We start from the raw sequence: 6,000 nt of genomic DNA, 5'->3' as shown, positions 1-6,000 counted from the left end.
TTGTTAAAAAAACTCAAAACAAAAGTGTGAAAAAAATAGTCTAAAAAACAAAGTCATGACTTTTTACTTATTCAATATAGCACGTCTCTTTAAGTTTGACAAGGTTTGCACTTTTGCCAACTCTTTTTCCCGTTAAATCCATGTAATTCGAATTGAATCCTCGCGTTGTGTGACTTTATAACTTACAAATTAATCCATAACGTTTATGGTTAAAAGAATATTAAAAAACTCATTAACGTTGAATATTAATTAAGCAAAGTCTTAAACTAAATCTCTATAAATATTATATATCACCACGCACTACACGTACTTAATTAGAAGGTCAAACGATATTGAAATGAATGATAGATTAAAATTCATATAATGTTTTATAAATTCTTTACTAATAAGCCAACATTTTGCAATTATATTTTCAAACAAAAACCTAGCTAGCATGAGAAACATCATTTTGCATGCATGTGCATATCCAACGTACAATAAGTAATTAATTAATAGATATTCCTAAAAAGAAAAAAAATTTCACCTCAATTAGATGCTCACAAATACTCAATCCAGTGCATTATTGAAATATATGACAGAAGAAAACATAAAATTTATAAAACAACACAATATTGTGCAATATTAAAACAATATTATATATAAAATAAATCAATATTTATAGTTATAAAATAAAACAATATATATATACCTGCAGGAGAGATGGTGGAGATTGGTGGAGCAGATTCGGCCGGAGAATCGCCGGAGACGGCAACGGCGAAGTGGAGGTGGCCACCGGAGATGGGGAGTGAGCTAGCTAGAGAGAGTGCTACGTACTGCGTGCTAGCAGAGAGATAAAGCTGATCACAGAGAAAATGAAGGAGGAGCTAGAAGAAAATGAGGAAGAGTGAGGGAGGAGATAGAAGAAAATGAAGAAGAAAAATACCTGCAGGGATGGCGGGAGAAGAGAAGAGCAGCTGTGCGTGCGATGGAAAAGCAGGGGAAAGAGAGAAAAGAGGGAAAATCAAAAAAAACAAAAGGAAAAAATCATGATTTTCGGCAGCTGTGCGTGCGATGGGACGGCCAGCAGGCGCTGGCCTTCCCAACGCACGCTCCTGACGTGCCACATAGGCACGTCAGGAATATATATATATATATATGTTTATATAGTATTAATTATATATATTAATACTAATATAATTAATATTTTTCTGTTTTGTATGCATATATGTATATATATATATATATATACATGTTTATATGTTTATAATTAATATAGCATTAATTATATTAATACTAATATAATTTATGTTTTCATCTTTTGTATTTCATTTGAGTTCCCATGTATTTGGTTTTATTTTATGTACGTGAATAGTGCAGTTAATCTTATAAACAACAATTTCATTTTAACGTGCATGGCTCAAACCTAAATGATATATAGCGTGCATGATTTATATATATATATATATATATATATATATATATGTGTGTGTGTGTGTGTGTGTGTGTGTGTGTGTTTGTCAAAACTTTAATATCATCGATCACCAATATTGTTACTTTAATTATTTTAATTAATGAAATACCAAATTTGGTATCTCATAATTAAATGAACGAGATCGAGAAAAATGTATGTTATATATATATATATATATCCTTTAGTCTAATTTGAACCATGCATGCACGTTAAATTAATGTTATATATATATCCTTTTGCATGGTTTTGCTATATATATATATATATATATATATATATATATATATATATATATATATATACGGTATCTCGAGTAAAACATGGCTAACAGTTGGAAATTTTTTTTTTCTTTTTTTAAGTTTTGAATGTTCAAATGGCATGGGTTACGGTACGTGTTATAAAAGAAAAGTATATATTAAAGTACTAGCCGGTGTTTGTTTTCTAAAAATTAATTTTATTGAATGTTAATTGGAATTCGATCATATTGTACAATATTAAATTAATCTGATAATGTTGGGATCAATCCTATTATCTATATATATATATATATATATATATATATATATTATATTTACTAACGTGTCACTTTGACACGTCAAGAAATATTGACATGTCACTTTGACACGTCAATAATTACTGACGTGTCAAAGTGACACGTCAACAGTTATTGACGTGCCAAAGTGACACGTCAATATTTGTTGACGTGTCAAAGTGACACGTCAAGATTTCTTGACGTGTCAAAGTGACACTTCAATAAATATTGACGTGTCACTTTGACACGTCAGCAATTATTGACGTGTCACTTTGACACGTCAATATTTCTTGACGTGTCAAAGTAGCACGTCAATAATTCTTGACGTGTCAGTATTTGATACGTTAGTAAATAATCAATCAATTAATAATTAAATTTAAAATGATGTCAGATTAAATTTGGTTCAAATTTACTGACGTGTTAATTATAACACGTCAGGAAATACTGACATGTTGTTTTCAACACGTTAGTAAATGTTGACGTGTAACTTTTAACACGTCAGTAAATAATTTGTTGACGTGCTACTTTTCACACGTCATCATTTACTGACGTGCCAAAAAATTTTTACTGTTTGCCACGTGAAGAAATGACCTTTTTTTTGTAGTGAGATCTATCGGCATTGCCATGCGCCCTAGACACCCTGCAGGTGTGATGGTCCCGCGGTGTGAATTTTGTATGTATAGGCACCAAAGCATCAGAGCTGACAAGGGAGTGATGGGTCTACACAATATGGGAATTTGGAAATGAAGACAAAGATGGTCCCTTTTCGATACATTTTTGGCAATTGTTCCATGACCTTTACAACTAGATGGAATGGGCTTATATATATTTGAAAATGAATAGAAAGGGACACCGCCAGTTGGGGATGGACCAGATCTATGGAAGGATACTCGATCTCCTAATTGACTCTCTAGCTATTTTTTTTTTTTTTTTGGTCCAATTACGAAAAATATTAGATTATCGAAAAATTTGACTATTGTTCGTTTGTTTGTAAGATCATGATGGCACGAGGGCATGCAATTTTTGATGAACTAAATACGAACTTAGTGAGTTAGATTTGAAGAGTTTGACTTGCTTGATTAAATGGATTGAGTTAGAATTAACATATATAGTGTTATACTTATGCCTTGATATGACCCAAACCCGACATGCAAATAATGATAAATCATTAAAGTGATATTCCTTTGTAAAAACTAAAGATAATTAATAAGACGTCCTTATTTACAAAACGATGTCAGCTTATATACTGCACGTGTGATGCAGGAGAAAATTGACAAAACTGGTATTTTAATTATGTATGTGTGTTTTAATTTTCATTTTTAATAAGGACTAGGTTTTCCCTTTTCCATTATGATTATATTTTCCTTTTTAATGAGGATTTGTTTTCATTTTCCTATTAGAATTTGTTTTCCTTTTCCAATTAGGCTTACTTTTCCTTTTCCTTGTTAATTTATGAAGTCCCTAGCCTATATAAAAGGCATGTATTTATTCTTTGTTATTTTTTCAATTTAGTTTATATTATCAATTAAATTTAAGTCTTTTAGAATTATTTCTATGTTTACTTATTTAAGGCATTCATGGACTTTCTCTTCCATATTTGTTATGTTCTCTCTTCTTGAATTTCCTTTTCAATCATCAATTCTTTGTTTCCGCTGCTATTATACGCTATCAGAACAGTTTTAATTTTGCCTGGCGTCAGTTGTATCAGAGCTTAGCGTCCTCTTAGGATGAATTTTTTTTCATTAGTTTTTCATGACTGGTGGTCATGGTCGACGTGGACAGGTTCCGAATGAGGAAGTTCCTTTCCATGAGCATAGTATACAAGAGTGATGATTGAAGATTTGTAGAGATAGTTTGCGGAGTTAACCTAGCGTTTAGCGGCGCAAAACTTGGAGATATATTACGATATTGACGGCCGCAATTCATACTCCAATTTCAAGAACCCGTATCACAAGCCTGTTCTTGTTCAGGAATAGCATGTTCGGGATGAGTGACATGAAGACTTAGGCTTCAGAGTTGAGCTTCCAGAGATTTCTGGTACTCTCACATCCTTAACTATTGTTAGCAAGTCTCAAGCCCATCTACTAAATCCATCTTATATAGAGGAGGAAGATAAATTTATTGAGGAAGATTTTTCTGTAGATTTGGTCTCTCCACCGATTTATGACATCTATCCTGATGAAAATGATTTATTGAAGGAGGTAAATATTGTGGTTAATACTGAAAAAATTTTATTGAGGAAAATAATAACTATTACGTGTTTGATGAAAGCCCTAAATTTGAAGGGTTTTAGAGGTTGAAGAAATCAGTTTTGTAGATTTTATTGGGGTAGACAATATTTTATCAAATTTGCTTGATGATGGTAGTTTTGATCAGTTTTATGTGGTAGATGAGAATATTATGTTTAAAGTAGAAAAGATTGTTGATCCCTTTTGGGAGATCTTCATGGCACGTCAGCTTGTTGTAAAGAATTTTCAAAATGATGCTTACGTTCTTGTAGTAATTAATGGAGTGTTATTTATATCAGGATGTTACATAATTTAAAAGGGATGGAAGGGATTGATTAGTCATCCGAAGGATCAAGCCAATTAAGAACCATCATAATGCGAGGATGGATTATCTCCAACCCAGTAAAGATGACTTGAATTTGAGGACAAATTCTTTGCCAACCCGAGGAGATTGGTTTGCTTTTTCTTTTCCTTGTTAATTTAGGAGGTGCCTAACCTATATAAAGACTTCTAGTCTTTGTTATTTTTCAATTAAGTATATATTGTCAATTAAATGTAAGTCTTTCAGAGTTATTTATCTGTTTGTTTATTTGGGGCACTTAGGAACTTTCTCTTCCCTATTAGTTATTTTCTTTGTTCCTGGATTTTCTTTTCAATCTTCAATTCTTAGTTTCTACTGCTATTATATGCTATCAAAACAATCTTAGTTCTGCCTAGCGTCACTATATTTTTTCTAGTAATTGATGTGAAAGAAAACGACTGCAAAACCTAGTTTTGTAGTAGTGTATCAGGATTGCACCATACAAAGAGCAATATATGGCACAAATGTTGCTCGCCTTTGTATTGGGATGAGATTGGCGAGAGTTGGGTTTTGACATAATACATGACACAAAGAAGAAAATTGCTCTCATTAGGCAAAAAATGATGGGTGCTCAAAGTCGACAAAAAAGTTATGCAAATAAATGTCGTCGGGATTTGGCGTTTGAAGCTGGGAACTAGATATTTCTAAAAGTGTTACCAATGAAGGGTATTGGAAGGTTCGGCAATAGAGGGAAGTTAAGTCCTTGTTTTGTTGGACTATTTGATATAATTGAAAGGATTGGCTTAGTGGCTTACATAGTTGCATTACCTTTAGATTTGGTAAGAATTCACAATGTATTTTATGTATCGATTTTTATAGAAATACTTGCTCGATCCTACTCATATTATTCACTATGAGTCACTACAGATTCAAAGTAATCCGTCTTCTGAGAATTACATGTGGAAATTTTGGACCAAAAAGAACAAGTATTGCGCATCAAGAAAATTCCACTAGCTAAAGTGTTGTGGTGTAATCATAAAGTAAAAGAAGTTCTTTAGAAATTAGAATAGGTTATGCGTAACAAATATCCATAACTGTTTAAGGTTTGAGGTTTCAACTATGGGAAAGGTGGTAAATAACACAAAATACAAGTTAGGGATCATGATTGTCACCATGTGGGGCTTGGATCTCCCAAAACCCTTAAGAAAAGCTCATTTTTTTTGCTCTCTCTCTCTCTCTCTCCTAAGTGTTTATGGTGCCCTAGCTGACCAAATGCTCACTAGGGTTGCCATTAGGGGCCTTAAATAAGCTAACCACCATATCTGCAAGTCTTGGACATATTTAAACCATAATCTGTCTCACATCGATATCAATCAGTCAAAAGGACTAATTGATCACTTTATGATTTCTGGCACACACTAATTGATCAATAAATGGGGTTGATTGATCACTAAGGGCTGATTGATCACTCCCTAACACTAATCGATCA

This window comes from Corylus avellana, chromosome 7 (genome assembly GCF_965113065.1).
Source record: "Corylus avellana chromosome 7, dhCorAvel1.hap1.2, whole genome shotgun sequence".
In the NCBI taxonomy this organism is placed as follows: domain Eukaryota; kingdom Viridiplantae; phylum Streptophyta; class Magnoliopsida; order Fagales; family Betulaceae; genus Corylus; species Corylus avellana.
Note: the sequence above shows the minus strand (reverse complement) of the source record.